Genomic DNA, 21267 nt, shown 5'->3' with positions numbered 1-21267 from the left:
ACCCTTGAGAAGCTCACAGTAGCAAAAGAACACACAAGTAAACAAATAGCTATGATTCCATGTGTAAGTGGCATACTATATGGAGGTAAATACAAGTGCTATAGAAGAATAAAGAGGGGGTGCTACCACTGCCCGGAGAACCTGGGTGGCTTCCTAGAAAAGTTTGATTTCCCTTTTGATGAAGAACACTTTGCCAGGCAGAGAAGGGGCTGAGGAAGGCAGTGGAAAGTGTGTTCCAGGAAGAGGGAACTAACTGAGCATAGAGAATTGTACTTGGAAAATCTCTCCACCCACCTACAGTTGCCACTCCTCACATCTACACCATCGCGGCCCAGCCCTAGTCACGGCTGAGTGGATCAGGGGTAGACATCTGATTTCCAAGCAGCCTGTTTACAGCTCGTTCAGGGTTCTGTGACTTGTGAACTGGATTGAGAAGATGACTAGCCATGTCTGTCATTGCTCAGGGTTTTAAAATAGGAAAATGGAGACTACTGTAGTTATCTGGGGGGGACTGAGGGTGAGCTTGTATGAATGTGGAGTGCTATGGCAGTGTTGGGATTGACCCCGGGTGTACAAAGTCATGGGGGAGAATGAACCATGGGAGAGTGGAGGAAGAGAGAAAGATGCGGAAGAAGCCATGCAGAGATCTTGCATATCGTCTTTCACCCTCTCACCTTATGGAACCCCAAGAGGGGACCTGCCTCCAGTCCCAAGACCTTTCCCATTTCTGTTCTCAGGAGGCTCTGTCATTTTATGGGATTCTTTTCTTCCTTATTTTATTCTTATAACGTTAAAATATAATAATTAGTTACCAGAGGGTAAGGGGGTGTGTGTTAGATGAGGGTAAAGGGGATCAAATATATGGTGATGGAAAGAGAACTGACTCTGGGTGGTGAACACACAATGGGATTTATAGATGATGTAATACAGAATTGTACACCTGAAATCTATGTAACTTTACTAACAATTGTCAACACAATAAACGTTAATTTAAAAAAATATATGTATAATAATTACATAGACAAAATTTTAAAAAACACCTATGTAACTATTACCCAGAATTAGCAAATGTTAGAAAAATGTCATATTTGCTCTAGATATATACATTATAAAATGTATAAAAATTACAACTAAAATTTAAAGTTTAATATTCCTTTTTTTCCTTTCCTAGTCCCTCATTCTCTTTATAAGAGCAACCAATTAAAAATTTGGCTGGTAGCCATGAATGTTATATAAAGGGCAATGCCTATATCAGGAAGGAAAAATATTCCAGAATCCTAGCTCCCATCTATGTCTCACTGACTAGAATTTTGTCATGTGGCCACTCCAAGATCTGAGGGGGGCTGAAAAGCAGAAGTGGGTTTGTTGTTGTTGTTTGTTTGTTTGTTTAATCTGACATAGTGCTTGAAACAAAAAATGATTTTGTTAAGATGGAAAGAGAGAGTGTATTTGGGTAGCAACCAGCTGGTTCTGTCAGTGAGATATTTCTATCAATTTATAGTTGTGGCTTTGGTATATTTTATGATTTTTTCTTTGTCTTTAGGGTTCTGCAGTCTCACAACCACAAGCCTGAGAGTACTTTTATTTGTATGGATTCAGAATGTTCTTATACTTTTGAGAACTTCTGTTGCCAATTTTGGAAAACCCACTGTCTAATTTATTTTTCCTTCTAATTTTATGAAGTTTCCCTTCTAATTTTAGGGATGCCAGGTGTATAATGTGTGCATCTGAGACTCAGGTCCCTGCATCGTTGTTGTCATTCTCCAAGAATTCTTCCCTGGCTGGTGCTGCTTTCTGTGTGACACACAGATTATCGGGCTTCAGCAACGGCCCCATAGGAAGGTTCTGCATTTGCTTCTGCCTGGCCTAGTGGGTTTCACTCTTTAGCTTTTCTTGTTGGATTCCTGGCATCATGTGGAAAGTTGAGTTTAGAATCTGTGCATGGCATAATACTGGGCTCTGACTTCTACCAGATAATCCCTTTTCCAACCATGAGCCTGGTAAATGGCAAGCTTCTCTGGTGCTTATCCAGGCCAATGGGAACAATTTTGGTCATTATTTTCTCAGCCCTTTATGACTTCAAGCAGGGAGCTTCATGCAGTTAGAGAAGGTCTAGCTTCCCTCAGGCTGGCCTGCTTTTCTGTATCCCACGCCCATCCCACAGGCAGCAGAATCATAGAAGCCTATCTGGCTGAACTTCCCCTGAGTTTCATCTCCTACTAACTGCTCGGAATCTGAGTTCCTTATTTCTGGCACCTAAGGAATTTCTCTCTTAGTTTTTAACATGCAGAGAGACACACAAAAAAAGTTATTTTATTACATTTTACTACATTCCATATTTTGGGGCCAGAATAAGGAGAGTGGGCTTGGAAGTCTGCTTAGGTCTGGACTTGGTCCAATGTCATTGCCTTTCCAAGAGCTCTTGGAATCCTTGCTCTAAACTTCCCCTTCTCTTAAGCTAATTTGAGTGAGTATCTGTACCTTGCAATCAAAAGAGCTCTAACTAGAACAGGCATGATGTGGTCAGGGAAAGATGAGATGATAGAACACAGATGATAAGCAGTTTTATCTCTGGGAGTCTAGCAAAAGTTTTAAGCAGGGGAGCAATGTGACTGATTTGTGTGTGAGAAAAGCATAGCGTGCAGCACTTTGGAAAAAAAAAACTGCTTGGGGTTGGGGGTAGGGAAGAGAAGAGAGGCAGAAAGACTCTTTATATGGCTTTTGCAATAATCCAGGTGAGAGGTGATGAAGTCCTGAACTAAGGCAGTGGGAATGTGGATTTTAAGGAAAAAAAGAGATTAAAATTTGTGAGTATCTGGTTTGCCTACACCAGACATTTTCCATGTGTTTTCCCATTTACTGTTTGCAACACTCTTGGGAGTTCCATGTTTAATTATTATCTGTATTTTACAGATAAGAAATTAAAAGCTCAAAGAGATTAAATAATTTAATCCAAGCCATATAACTCGTAAGTAGTTGAGTAAAAATTTGAACTTAAGTCTATAACACCAAAGTCCGTTCGTGTTCCTTTCATCACATAAAGGACCTTTTAATAAGAATTGGTGATAACCTTTATGTGGAAGATGAGTAAGAGGGAAGAGTAGAGAAGGGCTCTTGAGGTTACTAGTTTGGGTAGCTATTAATTAGGGGTGCTAGAAATTGAGAGAAGGGATACAGGAGGCAAAACATGCCTAGGGAGGAAGGAAATCAGCCCATTTTGTACAGTGACTGAAGGTCTAGGTAGAAATTTCTAGTTTATAGTTGGAAATAAGAGGCTGGAGCTCAGGTGAGAGTTCAGCTGGAGATACAATCTTTGAAGTCATTGGTTTATTTCTTGTTATGAAAACTAAGAGAGAGGATCTTCAGTGAGTTGGTATAGTTAGAAGAGAACCAAGGAGAGGGCATAGATGGAGCCAGGTAAGGAGTTGAGAAGACTGGGGAAAAAGGTAGGCAGATGATCCATAAGGAGTAGAAAAAATAAGAGATGAGTTTTGTTTTGTTTTTGTTTTTTTTAAATAAAGAGGGAATTTTCAATACTAACAAATGGAAAAGAGGTCAAATAGGGTATAGACTGAAAAGAAGACATTGAATCTACCACTTAAGAAGTCATCAATGACCTTTGCAAGGACAAAGAAAGGGAGTGATTAATTCTGCCTGGGGCAGTCAAGAAAAATACTTCAAAGAAGAGTAATTGACATTTGAGTTGGACCATGAAGCATGGTGGGAGTGTGCCAGCCAGAGAAGAGGGTAAAAAGGCATTTCGGGCAAAGGGAACACATGAGGGAAAAACAAAAATCCAAATTAACAGACCATTTGGAATTTATTTGGAGGTCTTTGGATTTTCATAGGCAACATCAAGTTGGCAGCACAAGTGTATTAAGCCATGTTTTGCTTTCTACATTCTGGAGAATCTTATGGTTTCTATTTCCACTGTAGATATAATAATTGAGATTGGGAAATATGATTGGTGTCTTCCAAAGGGACACAGGGTTCAATCCTTTATGAAATAGAATTCTAATCAAACAGAGTAAGTGGGAAGATTCAACAGATATATCTCATAGAGCATGTCATGACTTAGAAAGGTAATAAATAAAAGCTTTTATAACAAGTAGCTCCAAAGCTCTCAGCAGTGTAACACAATGGTTTCGTTCTCACTTAGAGTCTGATGGGGTCCAGCAGCGCTTCTGGGCAGCTCTCCTTCACACAGTGACTCATAGATCTGTGTTTCTTTTATATGTGTTCTACAACCTCACACCCCTTCACTCCTAGTCATATAGACAAAAAAAGAATCCATAGAGAAATCATACTAGGCACTTAATCACCCCAGGCTGGAAGCGGAACCTCATTGCTGTTCACTTTCTGGAAGCCATATTTAGCCAAATGGCCAATCCAACTGCCAAGGAGACTGGAAAATGTATTTGTGAGCACATTGGTATTAGTGAACATTAACTGTATAATTCCATTGATTATTTGATATTAAAATATTGATTATTAAAATTTTTTTGCTTCCCTTGGGAAATGTAAATAGCTTTAGGCCTTGTCCATTTTCTACATTTTGAGGTAAACCTGGTTCTCTGATTTCGGGCCTGCCATCTCAGTCTGTTTTCAAAAAGTTTTTTTCTTGCTTTTCATGGGAATGTAAATTTGTGCAGCTACTTTGAAAAACAGTATGGCGGTTCCTCAAAAAAAATAAGTATAGAACAACCATATGATCTAGCAATTCCACTTCTAGATAGTTAGCCAAGAAACAAAAAAACAAAATCACTGTCTTGAAAAGATATCCCCACCCCCATGTTCACTGCAGCATTATTTACAATAGCCAAGACATGGGAACAACCTAAGTATCCACTGATGGATGATTTTATATATATATATATATATATATATATATATATATATATATATGTATCGCCACACACACACACACACACACACACACACACACACACTTGGGGGGGGGTCCCAAAAAATGTATATACATTTTAGGAGATGTTATCTATGTATTACTTTTCAAAGTTGAATTGAATTACGGTAGTAATGTTTACTCAAAAGATGGCGTTAATCAATTGAATGCTAGCATCACCATGGGACAGGCAGGACAGCCAAAGAAAATGGCGGAAACGTTGTTGTCATTCACACTTCCACCAAGACATGAGAGCTTACTTCGATGAGAATTTGCCAGGACAATGGATAGGATGACGAGGTGCAGTTGAGTGTCCCCCATGTTCTCCTGACTTAACACCCCTTGACTTCTGCCTATGGGGGACCTTAAAGGATGTGGTGTACCGTAGAAAACTGGCTATATTGGTGGTACTTCAGGAAGAAACTGAAACAGCATGTGCAGTGATACAAGTGGACACTTTGATCAACATTGCTCAAGCAGTAGTTCGCCGTAATCAGAAGTGTCTGGATGCTGATGGTAACCACTTTGAGCACCTCTTGTAACTGCAGAAGTCAAACGTGACTTGTGTTCATCTTTTGTTGTTGGTATATATTGAGTATTACAATTTTAATACTGATTTTTTCCTTTCGTAAAATGTGTAAACATTTTTTTGGCACCCTCTGTATATAATGGAATGTTATTCTGCCATTAAAAAAGACATCTTGACATTTGTGACAACACTGATTGAACTTGGTGGCATTTACTAATTGAAATAAGTCAGACAGAAAAAGACAAACATTGCATGATATCACTTATATGTGGAATCTAAAAAACAAGAACCACACTCATGGATACAAAGAACAGAATGGTGGGGATGGGGGTAGGCAAAAATGGGTGAAAGTAGTCAAAAGGTACAAACTTCCAGTTATAAGATAAATGTCTTGAGGATGTAATGTACAGCATGGTGACTGTAGTTGCTAAGAGGGTAAATTTTAAAAGTTCTTATCACAAGAAAAAAACGTTTAGTGATGTGTGATGATGGATGTTAATTAAACTTATTGTAGTAATCATTTTGCAATGTATACATATATCAAATCATGTTGTACACCTGAAACCAATATAATGCTATAAGTCAATTATATCCCAGTTGAAACAAAACAAAACAAAACAAAACAAAAAATTTCATGGAACTAGAACTCTTCCCTTAGACTGTGAGCAACTAGTGTACAGGGTTAAAGAATGTAGAATTATGTTTATAGCTGTTTGCTAAAGTGAACTGTATTCTCAAGATAAATTCAATTCAATGGATTCAAGGTGAATCATTGTATTTAAGGTGAATCACTGTGGTTGACAGTGTGGCGTACATCACAGTGAAGGTGACCTTTTCCAAAGACCTAAGTCAACTCTGTAGGCTAAGCATGAAGTGAGATTTATTTCATGTCATGATGGTGCAATATCAAGACCCTATTTTTGCATATTCAACCAAGAACATCTTAATTTTTTTGTGTGTGAATAACATTACAAAAATATTAACAATAATAATTTTAAGAAGGAAAAAATACCTACATATCATTTCTTTTTGATTTTCCTACTTTTCCTTCTAGTTTGTTTAAATATGCATGTAAAATCTTCATAGAGTGGAGCTCATATCGCATGCTGTTTTTATCCCTATGTTTTCACATGTCACATTGTCTGCCTTTCTGAATCAACCCTTTGCCATGTTCACTTTGTTCACCTATCCTGGGCACATTGACCTGTCCAGTTCTTGACCTATCAAGCTCTTTCTACCTCAAGATCTCTGTAATTGAAGTTCTCCCAGATGGTCTTTCCCAAGCTCTTTGCATGATTGGTTTACTCTCATTTTCAGATCTCAGCTTGAATGTCACCCCCTTAGAGAGGATTTCCCTGAGCATCCCATGAAAAGCAACCTCCATTCTTCTCTGTCATGTCACATCACCATAATTATTTGTATCATGACATTTTTCACTATTTATTTATTTATGATTTTGTTGCTGTAGCCCACTAGGATGTAAGCTTCCATAATGAATGTGTATACTTTTTTCTTTTTTGAATTTTTCCTGTGTGCTCTTTTCCTGAATAAATTCTCAGAAGAGAGATTATTGAATCAAACATTGTGAACATTGTTATGATTCTTCAAATGCAGTTGCCATGTTGCTGTCCAACAGTTGTACCAAAATGTACTGCTGCCAGAGAGGTAATTTGTGCCCATTTTACCTCATTATTGTCAATATAGACTCATATATATAACATATAACATATAATATATATATACACACACCTTGAATATACTTATACATATATACACATATATGTACATATATATACAAAATTTGGCAAATGACTAAGTATAGTCAATGATTAATTTATAATTTATGAGACATTAATGCCTGAACATGAGATAAAAGCCTATATTTTTAATTCTTCAAGCCAAATTTTGAAGAAAACATTCTCTTTTATTAGCCATTTTTTAAAAAGTTCTTTATGCCTTGTGAAATAAAGAAGCTTCCCAAGGAATATTGAGAGAGAGAAGGGTGCAGCATTCCTAAGAATCATGCCCCTCTCTCTGCATTTACTTGTCTTTGACTTCAACAATCAGAGAACCCAATCTGCAAATGCAAATGCCTGAGACTAAGCAGGTGTGATATAGTATAACTCCATTAAGCCTATGAATTATCAAAATAAACAGATTAGATTGATAGAAAGTTATTAGGATCTCTGTGGCTCTAAGCAGAGTACTAAATACAATTCATCCAATATTAGGAATGGCAAGAAACTTACTGCTTAACAGCTAATAAGAAGTAAAGATGCCTTCCTTGGGCATGGTTTTAGTTCCAAGGAAAAGAAGGAATGAGTAAAGGAACAAATAAAGAAACAAATATAATTAGGGCATCTTGCACAGACCAGTTGTTATAGAGTGCTAAGAACTGGAGGAGTGTGTTTAACATAATCTCTGCATCTAAGGCCCAAATCAAGTGAGAAAACAAAACAAAAGAAGGAAACCCAGAGGCCAAGGCCACCTCTTTGATTTTTCTCAATTTAACAAACATGTATTATTCACACACAATGTTCTAGGAGCATGGGGCTATAAAGATATGGCTATGGCCCTTGAAAAGTCTTTTTGCTTCCCTGGATTTCTACACACTCATGTTTCATGAAGCTTTAGTGATGGCGTAGCTTCCAGTTCTCAGTAATTGACAGAAAGAGATTTAATGCCATTTTATTAAAACACCTGAGGATCTGGTTTCTCCAAGGTAGCAAGTCTGCTGGAAGGAAGCAGGGTGGGAGGCCGTGCTGTGCAGAGGAAGTGCTGGATGGTTCCGCTTCTCCACAAGGCTCTGTCCCTGACTTGCCCTGTGACGCAGGGAAGCCTCGTAGGAGGTCTGGGGCCTCAGTTGCCTCCTCTGGACCATGTGGAGGTTGGGCTATGTTAGTGGGTTCTCAGTCACCTCTGATAAACCTAGGGCTTAGATAAGAGTTCAAGATTTTCCAAACACTGAAGTTTTAAACTGCTTAAAGAAAGATTTAATTTTATCTGTTTTGATCTTTCTATAATTTCACTTAAAAAGGTTTTTGTTTTCTTTGTTTTTAATTTTTTTAAAACAGGTGGTAAACTGCTTCATTGGAACAAATCTAGTGATTTCCCTATCTAGCATTTTCGGATGTTAGAAATACTCCATCAACATGAGGCTCCATCCAGCTCCAAGGTTTACAAAACCCAATAGACCAAAGGGTTTGTCCTCTATCTTACTCTCTCTCTTGTCTTCTCTATCATATCTCCTCTCTATTTGAGCTAAATCTGCTTTGAGGCCGCAGGTGAGAATCGTGTGTGTGCATTGCAGCAGGCAGCACCAGTTTGAGCAAAGGCATAGAGACCTATGAAGACTTGGGGGTCTTCCCAGGATGAGAAAAGTAACATTTGTTGACACTTCAAGTCAGCTTGTGAGGTGAGTCCTGCTCTTAACAAGAGGGTCAAAATAAATTATGTGGTAAGCCCAATGTAATGTTCACTCTTTCAACGATCCTGTCTCAGTTTAACAGAGGACTTTCGTGAGAAGCCACATTGGCTTGTAAGTTCTGCTTGTTCAGAGGCCTAAGCTATAGGTCTCAGTAGGACAGTTGGATAGTACTGACATTGATAAACACAGATGGAACTTGTGAAGATTTTTAGAAGACTTACAAAAAAAAAAAAAAAAGACTTTTCCCAACATTCTGCATTGGGTCTTGTGTTAACTTAGTCCATTGCTCCAAATACTATGTAAGAGAAAGAATACTCAGAAAATTGTGGAGAGCATCTCAATTTATAAAATGCACTTAAGAGTGTGTGCTGAGGTTATTATAAAATCGGGGGCTGCAGGACTTGCTGTGGTCAGATCACCTCCATAAGTCAAGAGCAACCTGACTAACCCGGTGTATGAGCGCTGAAATACCTTGGGAAAACACAGAGTGCTCCATACTCTGAGCTCCTCCGATTTCCCACTTCTCTCAGGGCAGGCCAATTGGCCTGAAATGCCCTGTTTTTCAGTAGGGGTTTTAGAATCCTCAAGGGACTAACAATAATGAAACTTTAATTTTTTTTCCTCCTCCACAAAACACTTAGGTATAAATTCTGAAGCTGTATCTGTTTCTAGCTAGATGAAAATAATCTGGGACCGCTGGATACCTAGGAGATTCCTTTTAAGCCAAAGTCATAATGGGAGGCGTCCAGAGGGTTCACCTCAGGTCCTTGAGCCCTGCCCAGAACAACTAACAGCTTTGCCCATCTGTCATCACCAAATAAATATTAAATCATCAGATTTTAAGACATGATTATTCCATTCCACATGCTATTGACATATGATCAATGTTTCTCTAGTGGAGAGTTTGTGTCAATTAGCAGTTGGAACTTTGGAGTGCCCTTGACTTTTGAAAGATCAAATCTTACAGCAACTAAGAATCTGTTTGTATTCCTTGGATCTTACCATCAAAACTCCATTATATAGTCAAGTATTATTTGAAGCACAAAAACGCTGTTGAAGTAAACAGTTTGACTTCTTTTTGAAGGTAACATATGAACTGCATCAAATGTAAATCTTGTTGATGTGGTCATTGAACTTTTTCACACTTGTAGTCTGCCTTTCTCTTGAAATGGATTGCTTACTCCAAAGAGAAATTACTGGAAAGTCATTTTTGTCAAGAGAATCCTATTTCTTTGTTTTCTTATAGGGTTCCCTGCTGCTGCTGAAATCTTAGCAGCTGTAGCATCTACTTTGTCACTCATGGATTTATTTTAGGTTACCAGTGTTTTCATTAGAATCACCATAATTCAGTACTTTTGGAAGTCTCTTTGGGGTGGTGGGTGGTATAGGATTCTCATTCCGTATGAGCTGCCAGCAACCGGAGAGCAATAAAAGTCCAGATCTCCAACACTCCTGATAATTACAATCAGCCTGACAACTCCAGAAATGTCCCCAAAAGGTGGCTGAACACGCCCCGATGGTCCTGCACCAGGATGGCCAGTGGGGCAGGCCCAGCTTGCAATGCCTGGCAGTTAAGTTTGTGAGTCCTCACTAGTCTCGTCGGCATGTGATTTTAGGTTTTAATAAATGTATTGGAACCTAAAATGTATTTGCTGCTCATATTAGCCAATTGGTTTTTGTTCTTACAATGAACAAGTCTGAGTCAGCATTGTCTAATGAATTTATTTAATTATACAGCTTTTCCCTTTTTCCTCTGCATACTTCTCATATAGTCCATGCATTGAAGATGCTGCTTCTTTACAAACTAGGGAGCCAACATTTATTTTCCTTCATTGGTGTATTAATCTTCTAATTGCAATCAAATAGTATCAGAAATTATTTATGTTCTGAGATAAACTGCTATAGCTTTACAGGGCTCAGCTTTGTGCCTTGCAGGACACTGGAGGCACTCTGCCTGCCACCCCTCACCCTCTACCCCCCATTCTTGTTCTCCTTCAAACAGACAAGGCCTTCTCAGCTGAAATGAAGTGTCACTCAGACTTGGCTGCAGTGGATTTTAATCTTGCCTGTTTTTGGCAGAACCATTAGGCTGTGTGAACAGGCAGGTGATCAGTTTGCCAATTCTTGTGATGTGGCATTAGGCAACCACATATTATAGATTCAAATTTGGCCACTAATACTTTCATTTCCTTGAGTTAAAGAGGCTGGGTTGAGAATTTTAAAGCAATTCAAAACAGACAAAATTTTTTTTTTATGTACTTTGAGTTATTTTACTGAGTTTACCAGGAAGACAGAGAAACATACAAAAAGTACGTGGATAGAGCTCTCTACCTAATGGAGGCTCCTCTCAGCCTCCAGCGTTTCACTCTAGCCTCTAAATTGTCACCACACATCAAGCTGGTTCTCCTTTACCTTTAGTGAACTTACCAACCGTAGTCAGGACAGAAACTTGAACCCGGTCACACTCCTTCCAGGGTGAACCAGGTGCTATGGACCGACCGAGCAATGCAGCTTGAACAATCCATTTGCACTTAGGAGAAGAATGTGTGCCCCTGGAACGTGATCCTCCATGAGACTTGAAAGCAAAGCTGAGTTTTCACATCGCCTTTATGTTTTATGAGTGTTAGGAAAATGTTGGCTGTTTACTAATTATCAAAGCTGTTTTTATGACTTCCCCCAAAGGAAAACAAGAAAGGAAAGGATCCAAGTGCATATTCCTTTAGGCTTGGGATGAAAGCCTGACCTTTAGTGCTCTCGGGGAACTGCATGGTTTGGAGGACTGGAAAATAAAACTCGGAATGCATGTTCAGGAAAGCGAGAAGCTTTGAAGTTGGAAGCCAAACAGGAACAGCTGTCGTGATTGGTGCAGCGTATGGTGGCTTGACGTGCCAGACCCTTCCACGCACTGTCCCTGTGGCACAGTGGATACACTTTCCTTTCCAGAGGGGCTTCTGCTGGTGTCCCAGGGACACTCAGCTTTGAATAATGAAGGACACAATACAAGCCCATAGACCTCAGGGCATCTTAAGTATCTGCCCAGAGGAAATATGGCCATGTTCTCCACACAGCCAGTCTTGCATGGAAGCCTCAGACACAAGGAAAATAGAAGCACAGAACATGTCATCATTATTGCTGAAACTATAATTATAATGATTTATCACTATCAATCAAGTTTGACTGGAACAAAAACACTTCTGACTTTTTAAGTTTCGGAGGCCTTTGAACTGGCACCAAGCAGAAAAATATTTTCTTCATGGAAATTTTTATTTTCTCATTGTGATCTACATATTAGGCTAAATGTCATCAATCACCATTCAAAAATTAGCATAAAATATTTTTTTCCCAGAGAGGATGTGAAAAATCTCTGAACTTGTCAGTTACCATAACCACTGGGTTCAAGTATTTGTCTGCATTCTTACTTTGGTCTCTTTTGAATGGACAGGCTCTTTATGGCTTCCTTCCTGTTTCTATCAGCGGAAATTGAACAGTAAAATGGTAAATAAGTTTGTTCTACCAGTTCCCAAGATATAAATTCTTTCTTTTTATATTCTCTTAAAAATCAATTCCACTATATCACTTTCTAAAAATAAAATTTAGGGCTGCATTTATTGTTCTCCTAGCTTTGTGTTAACCTATTTGAAGAATTTATGACAATGTGCCATTTCCATTGAATATCGTTTGATTCACATTGCCAAACACTAGTGAATTTGTGTTTGCGGCAGAGATCAGTTCTGATTTTGAAACTTACAATTAACTATAAATGCTCATCAAATGTAAATTCACTAACAACTTCTCCCAAATGATAATTTGCATTGGGATTACTTTTGCACAGGTGTCATGTTTCTCTTCATCACATCAATGGAGTATTGGATGCTGCAGTTGTTACCCAGAAGGCAGAAAGAAGAAGATGGTACCAGAGATTGAAACCAAAAACATGGAAGCCATTGTTGGATGATTCAACAACAACCATGACCACAGAAACAAAAACTGCAACAATTAAGCTAGATTAGCAGTGGGGCTCCGTGGCTTGAGTTACAAGAATAAGAGCTGCCTGTTCAACACAGACTGTGTGGAAACACTGGGACTAGACAGTCTCTGAGTTTAAAGGGCTCAGAGTTGTTGGAGCCCTAAGGCCCTTTGGGTTTCCATCTATCACTGCGATGACTTTACCAGGCAGTCGAAGAGCCCGCGCCACAAATAGGCTAACACCCATGCAGAGGACCAAGAGGAAAATGTTTGTTTAAAATGTGAATCAATAACATTTGTGGGCCCTTTGTTTTTTATGAAGTGCTCTCACCTGCATTATCTCGTTTACTCCTCACAAAAGTCTAAAGGTGCAGGAATTACTAATGGTGTTTTATAGAAGAGGAAGGAGAGACTCAGAGCACTGAAGTGGCTTTACAAAGGCCCCAGCTGGCAAGTAGCAGTGCTACCTTTCGTTTTTCACTATTTAAACAAATGCTTTGGAAAGAGGGTGGTGGTGGTGATGTGCAAGGGGCACCTGGAGATCTTATAAAAATGCAGATTCTAACTCAGTGGGTCTTGGGTGGGGGCTGAGATTCCACATTTCTCAGATGCTCCTGTGGACAAGGAGATGATTTGGTGTCTACTCTCAGCTTTATCACTGTGGTTTTGTCCTGAATTGACAGAGTAAGTGCCTTTACTGCAGCAACCTATGCACCTTCACTAATGCTCTACTCAACACTCTTATGCAAAAGTAACTACAAACAATATTTTGTTTTTCTAAGCCTTTACTGTGGGTTTCAATCTCAAATGCTAGTGTCCCGAGATTTCTAGTCAGTAAATATCCATGTGGTCTTCTTGTTTGCATTAACACTCAACTTTCACTGAAATTGGACCCCTACTTTTTCTTAAGGAATTCCAATTCTGCAAAATCCTTTCCTTTCCAAATATTTTAGAAGGCACGCCGGAGATGTAATCCACATGTCCATTGAGTGGTCTTATGGTCCCTCACCATCACATTGATGGGGTTTCCAGTGGGTCCCTAGACCCTACTCTCAGGTGAGGCTTGTTTCTCCCTTGAGAGGAGGCCACTCTGGACACCAACTATTCCCGAGGCTGTTTTCTGTGGCTAACAGTCTTCTGAGATATAAGAGTGTGTCTTCTCTCCACATCACACTGACACGGGGTGGGGTTTCACAGAACATTGGTTTAAGATAGAAGCTGTTTCCAAATTTTGGAAAACTTGTTTAGTGAAAGAGCTTAGGGTACAGCAAAGAATACATGAGCTTTGGAGTCTGACATGTAGAAACAAAGTCTGATGGCAGATGACACTTGCTAGATGTGCTGGAGTAAATGATAGTGAGGAGAACCCAGGTGTACACGCAGAGTTCCTGGGATGAGAAGTCAGGCCTTTGGGCTGTGGGACTTTTACACGCCATGATTACAGTGGCATTGGCTCCTCCTCCTCTGGAGAGGGCAGGGGCTGGGAACCAAATTTGGATTGGCAGTTGTAGGATGTGGCGAATTTGCAGCACAGATTGCTCCATCATTGCTCTCTGTTGGAAAGCATGATGGTATGTATTTTCAAGTGTGTGTGTGTGTGTGTGTGTGTGTGTGTGTGTATGTGCTTATGTGTGTGTCTAGGGGCCAGGGTCCTAGTTTTGGAGTTGACCAGGATTGATGCCCTAGGCATTTGGCTCTTTTCTTGTAAGAGGTTACCCTGTATTTTGGCTAGCACAGATCTTTAATGGTGAGATTGGAGGCACCTTGTTGGAGTAAGAGGACCTGCAGGGGCTGGGAACGGCTGTCCGAGAGTCTCTCATGTGACACCATAGGGATGATTAGAGGCCTGGCTCCCTGGCTCTGACTGGCTAGTATGTCCATCCACAGAACCTGCTTTGCCAAGGAGAAGCCACAGAAGCACCTCCCTCTGGGCCAGGTCTAAGAGTCACCAATCATAATGTGAATGAAATGCTATGTGACCTCTCTTGTCAGTGTTGACAAACTCTGGGACCTGTGATAGAAACCCTCTTGCAGCAATATATTCCCAGCAAGCCTTGTTTCTCCCAACAGCACAACACCTTTTTTTGTAAACCAAAGTTTTGCATATACGGATTATAAGAAGCCAACAGCACTATGAGGCTTTTAATGAAAAAACAACAGTTCATCACTCCATCCTTCCTACTCTCGACTCCTGCTCTCCTGTGGAAACTTCTGTCAACTGCATTGCCTGTTTCTTCGGGCATTTAACTCTATGTATCCAAACTTCTACAGGCCTCTGTGGCCATTTAGTTTTCCATTTTAAATGGAATCGTTGATGAAAAGTTTGCTTTCTTACAACCTCCCACATCCTCTTCTCCCTCATCTGCATGCTTTCTCTCCTCCTGTTCTCTCAACATTATGCCAGCATTTTTGGTTGAATCAATATTTCATATGTTTTTTGGACTGTATTACTTTTATTCACAGTTGTCATATATATAATATAATCACTTTTCCTTTTGTACAAGTTTTCCCTCTTTGAATTAATAATTACCTCATTTTCTTATTGCTTGCTTAGCTTTCTAAATATCTAGCTTCTGTTCATTCTAAAAATCTTCAACAGAAACTAAATTTCCTTTGAATACTTCCAAGGCTGTTGTGTGTTTTATCAGTTTTATATAATGTATTCTTATTATTATTGTCATTACTGCTATTCTGGTGATACCTCTGCTAGAACCTTCTGACATCCTGCTCCAATCTGGGCCAGGCTGTTTTTGAGGCCTGTTGCTCAGCACTCATTCCAGGCTCCCTTCCACGACTGTCCCATGAGCTCCCTTCATCTTTCTCCTGTCCCCATGCTGTGCTTTCCGATCTCATGTCTTCTCCTTTCTGGCTCATGACTGCCTTGGGCTGCACACCTTCTAAAAGCTTCCCAAGGAAGAATGCCAAGGAAGAAAAATGTCTGAGACCTTTGCTGCCCGAAGACGCATGTATTCTGCCGTCACATTTCATCGAGAGGTTAGCTAGATCTAGAATTCTAGGGCAGAAGTCATTTTGCCTCATTGTTGAAGGTATTGTTTCATGGGGTAGCAATTGAGAAACTGGATGACATTCTGTTCTCCAAAGCTTTTATATGAGACAAATTTTGTTTTTCCCTCTGGGAAGTTTCAAGATGTTTTCTAAAATTTCATATGGATGTGCCAGTCACCTCATTAGGGTAATGTTGTGATTGGTGGAAAGATGCCAACAGCTTCACTTGAAAAATGCAAGTGGACACAGCTTTAAATTTCTTGGAATTTCCCATGGCCCAGTGTGGGATGGGAGAAACCCAGTGACACCGAGTGTCCAGGAGAGACAGAGAAAGAATGAAGCAGTCCACCAGCCTGGAAGGGACTTTGTAAAGGACTAGGGACACGTAGTGGCTACTCATCTGAGCCAGTGCTAAAGACCAAGCAAGGTGACAGTTGTCTCAGATGTCCATGAACACAGATGGGGCACTGATGTCTCCATGCCCAGTGTCTTAGCACTGTGCACAGCCTCGAGCCCTTAACCTCAACCCCAGGAGAAAAAGGAAGAACGACAAATTTACTGGGATTGATTTTCTGCCACTCTGGAAAATAGGAACTTAACATACAAATTAAATGGAGTTACAGAAAAGATTAAGAAGTAATGTTATTTGCACATCTAAAAATATGAACAGAGGCTTTTTTTCCCTCTGCTATGAAATTAAATATCCTTATATCTATTTCCTCTGTAAACTTCTTGAGGGCAAAAAACGTCTTATTTATTTTTGATGTGTCCAGAGCCTAGTTCAGAGTCAGACTTATTGTAAGAACCAAGTCAATGTTTACTGAACTGACAAAAGAAGAGATATACACAGCCCTTCCAAAAATGGTACAAAGGATTCTGGCTCCTGGAATCGCATTTGTTTGGTACATGTGGTTTATGAGTTCATGGGCTCATGTATTTATTTGCCTGTCCTGTCCTGCTATGGTGGATGGGCTGGACATCCAGGAGCAGGCTGGGGCTGGGTCACTCTGTTCTCATCAGTTCCCTACTGGGGTAGGACCTCATGCCACTAGCCCAGGTGGAGTGTGAAGGGGACCATTAGCACCAGGAGCACAGAGACCAGTGATGCTCCACTCACCAACCATGACTCTCACCTGTCCCAGAAGTGTTTCAAAATGTTCTTTCCCTGTCACCTTCACTGGAGCCTCCCTAACTGGGAGGCAGAGAGCTTAGCACCTGGCACAATGCCCAGCTCAGAGCCATTCACAAATATTTCTTGGATTAATTAATCATTTCATTAAGCAAGAGAATATAAATTATTCCTCCCAAGGACACTGATACTACTCAGTTTGTGTGCGCTCCCTAACATTTCCACAAGGCAAAGTCTGCTAAGAGTAACCATGCTGAGAGTGAGAGGCCAAGAGAAAGAAGGGAGGCCTGGGGAGGTTGGTTGGAGGAGAGAAGCCATATCTCTGCCCAACAATGAGCCCTTTTCTCTCCTACTCTACCCAGCAGATTCAGTGCACAGAGGCAAAAGCCCTCCTCTGACATCAGCAGGCAGGACCATACCTTCACCCTCGCCTGCTGGATCTCAGCAATGTGAGCCCCATAACTGGAATGGAGCAGCCCATGACCAGGATGTCTCTGGTGCAGGACTTCCCAGGGGACAGCTCTGGGCCAAGCCCCTCAGCCATGGGGGGAATCTTAGTTGGTGGGTGTGATACAATAGGTTAATCTGTTTCTCATACACTAACGTCACCAATTAATGACTTTACATGTCCAAGGACATGTCATTGACCTCCTTTAGAGCAGGATTCAAAAGAGATTAATTGGCCGTTCCTGAAATAAAGAGCTAAATTGCATTGTATCATCCTGTGGAGCTCCCAGAACTGCTAAAGGGGACAGCCCCAGTATACTTAAGAGAGAAGTTGAACCAGGCTATTCCCCAGCTGGGAGTGTAGCCTGGCTTTCATGTGGAAAGCTGACTGACACACCATGCTCTAGCTGGACTCTCTGGGCAGAACAGTACCCCCAAAACTGCTTTTCCTGAGCCAGCAAACCACACATTCCACTCCAGTGGAAGGTTGGAAAATTGAGGCCTGAAAAATCCCCCTTAATCTTCTGTCCGTCTGAAGAGTTTCTGGGAAAGTACCACTGGTATGGCAAGAACCTGTCTGAAGGAGGGACTTTCATCCTCTTGTGACCAGTCATCTTAGAAATACTGTGCTGCCACGTAGGAAATATCTTTGCACCATGTTTAGAGATGCTGGAAAACTTTTATATTTTTTTCATAAATTCTTAGTTTCCTGTGTAATCTCAGGATTTTAAAGACTCTTGTTTGACTTAAATGAAAGCCTCTGGAGAAGTTGGGGATTATGCCATTAGTGACGCCACAGTGGGCCCTCCAACTCCTGGTGGCATTAGGCTTAGCTTCCCCAGAAGCACTCAAGAACAGACCCTACCTAATAAGACCTGACATGGTGCAAGTGTGGGCGCAGCCACCAGCCTTATTCTGTTAGGTGGTGGCTCACCTTGTATTCCACCTGCTATGAGGAAGAAGTCACTTCCTGGCTTATGGGAGAGGGCCAGCTTTTAAACATACCGAGAGGCCCTTGGTGGCTTTGAAGAACAGTGTCCTAATGACTTCATGTACAAGTGAATTAGCACAGACCCCGCTGAACTTTTTCTGGAAATGAAAATGTATATTGAGTTGTCCAGCTAAGGAGAGACTGGCTAATGTGTACTGTTTTCTCCAGTGCTCAAGAAAGGGGGATTGGGAGACCTAGGGTCCATTTTGGAACCCCCCTGCTAAGGAGACAGATGAGCCAGCATGGTCTGGGCATTTGTCATCAGTCATTTGGAGGGTACAACTTGCTTCATTTAGATGTAGCCTGTGCAGGGCCCCAAGCCAGATTCTTCTCCTGTGCAATTGTTATAGGAATTCTCTCATGGAGTAACAGACCAAATGCAAATCCGTTCTGTAACCCCCCAGCTGTTACCTTGGTGTGTTTGTCATTAGGTTGTTTGCCACTGTTTCCATGTTATGGTCAGGTGTGTGCCCTCTAGGAGCTTCTCTAAAGCTTTTCTCTCCTCTACCCCACAACCTCCTTTCTCTACCTCTCCTGTGGGGAGTGTAGTGGGGAAGCCCCAGTCACTTGTGAGCATGGTGACTTTGGGAAAGGGATTTCACTTTCTTAAGCTTCAGTTTCCTCATCTGTAAAATAAGGAGAACAAAATGCCTACTTAAATAACCTAATGTATACTAACCCCTTAGTATAGTATCTGCGTGTGCTACAGGAACCCTCAATTTTAATATTACGATTTTATTTTAAAGAAACAGGCCTGTTGGGAGCATTTGAGTAGAAGCAAACTGCCCTTGGAGTTAATACTCTTCAGATGTTAAGGGGACTCCCCAGGGTGAAGCTCCTGCTGTGGATCGTATAAGGATCCCATTGCCATTAAATGGCAGCAGCCCCTTGACAACAAGCCTCTAGATAGACCAGTGAATGGATGGGCCATGAGCACATGAGCAAAAGGCTCCTTCTTCTGGTGCTCCCACCTCTCAGGCATCTCCAGACCTATTTCCAATTCTATGAAGCAGGTAAATGATGTAACTGCAGTTTCATACCAGGAAAGGCTTTATTCATAGGGGGACACTGAAAAACCAAGAAAACTATGCTTTCTTGAGAACATCTGTATGCCAGACATTCTGGTTAGTGCTTTCATGTGTTACCTCAGTTCCTGTGATTTAAGAAATGTTCTTCTGCAAGATATACCTCTCTTCTTTCCATTTCCACTATATAATTCCAGAAATGCTTACATTAGTTATTTCTTTGAGTCGAATCATTGAAAGCCTTTACTATAATAAAATGCAAATTTTATTTGGAAGAAAAAATTTAAAGTGGAATTATCACCTGCTGAGATTAGCAAGAGATTTCAAGCTATCTGTTCACCTACAAAATTGAGAAGGAATGGGCATAGTAAAGTTTTATGCGAATAAGAACACCGGGAAATGCAGGCCTGAGGAGCAAGAGTAAACATGATAGTGATGCAATTGTCCTCCCTCTTCTCTTCCTTCTCTCTTCTCTTTCTTTCTTCCTTCCATCCATCCTTCCTTCCTTCTATAATGGAGGAAATTGATACTGCCACCATCCGTTCCTATAGCCAAGGGAGAATCCTAGACATTAGGAAGAAGTAATGATTTAAAAAATGCCCTTTTTATTTGATTCAAGAGAGCTTTGTAATAAAATCCAGGCAGGGAGCATGACAAAGATAGGATTCTTAGTTCACTAGAAGTAAAGTCAAAGCCAGTTTTATAGGAAGAATGGGAATACCTTGTTTAGACTAGAAGGATGCATGGGGCGGTTAGAAGGAAATTAATTTTGAGCCAAATGATATTTTTGATTTTAGATACTTTGGGAAGAAAGAAACCACAATCTGGAGCACAAGACCTCAAACTTTGCCCCTCCCACCAGAGGACAGAACCCATCTTGCTCTCTTCCTGCTATCCCTCACAAAGAAGTCAGTATTCAGCCAGCAATGGAAGAAAAGTCATCCTAGGGGTTTCTGGAGGCTGTGAATTGCCCAGAGGCTCTAGGGCTCATTTTTGTTGTCAGGAGAGGCACTGGTTCTGAGGAAATGGGAAGTCTTTAGAGAAGCGGTGGTATTTAACAAACTTAATTTAGACTTGGTGATGTGGGAGAAGGTCATCCTAGCAGAAGGACCTTTGTGAATAAAGTCACAGGGGCAAGAACCAGTGTGGCACTGTCTAGAAATTGTAGGAGGTCAGTATGTTGCAAACAGAATTTTAAGAGGGAAGTAGGGGGAGGGGAGGATGGGCAAAGCAGCTAGAGTCTGCTCCTTGTAGCCCAGGTGCACTATGCTGTAAAATTGCAGAGAATTATTGAAGAATTTTCAGAGAGACAGAGAGAGAGAGAGAGAGAGAGAGAGAGAGAGAGAGAGAGAGAGACAGAGACAGAGACAGAGACAGAGACAGAGACAGAGAGAAGAGATTCTTCTGGGAGATTGCCTCAATGGCAGCATGTGGACAGATTAAAAGGGTGGATGTGGGAGGCAGGGAGGCCAGGTGAGAGATGATAAGGCTTAGTTTTAGGCGCTGATATCAGGCATGAAAAGGAAGAGAAAGATATAGGAGAAATCAAGAAGGAAGAATTGTTGGGCTCTACACTTAAATATGTCAGAGGTGGGGAAGAGGAGGTGAATGGGGTGAATTCAGCATTGCTGACCAGAATGATCCTATGAATGGTTGCTGCCCCTGACAGTGATGGGGTCCTAGAAGAAAAGCAGGATTAGGGAGTGGGGATAAAAGGATACAAGCTCCACTTGGAGTAAGTTAATTTTTAAGTGACTGCTGAATTTCTAGGCAGAACTATTCAGGATGTAGTTGGACAAATGAGTGTGAAGCTCAGGGAAGCAGTACTGACTGGGGATTATTTC

At 40.9% G+C, this 21267-nt stretch overlaps 1 long non-coding RNA gene across 1 annotated transcript; it reads right to left on the bottom strand.

Annotated features, from left to right (window-relative positions):
- Positions 1–8104: 8104 nt before the first annotated feature.
- LOC141573073 (uncharacterized) lies at positions 8105–12582 on the bottom strand. Its single transcript, XR_012498642.2, has 2 exons — positions 11287–12582; positions 8105–8366 (listed from the first exon to the last, which is right to left on the bottom strand). It is a non-coding gene; the product is annotated as an uncharacterized LOC141573073 (long non-coding RNA).
- Between the last annotated feature and the right edge of the window lie 8685 nt (positions 12583–21267).

This window comes from Rhinolophus sinicus, chromosome 4, assembly GCF_057876585.1.
Source record: "Rhinolophus sinicus isolate RSI-liver-muscle chromosome 4, RSI-T2T, whole genome shotgun sequence".
NCBI lineage: Eukaryota > Metazoa > Chordata > Mammalia > Chiroptera > Rhinolophidae > Rhinolophus > Rhinolophus sinicus.
The sequence above is the reverse complement of the archived record's forward strand: the minus strand, read 5'-3'. Positions and strand labels throughout refer to the sequence as shown.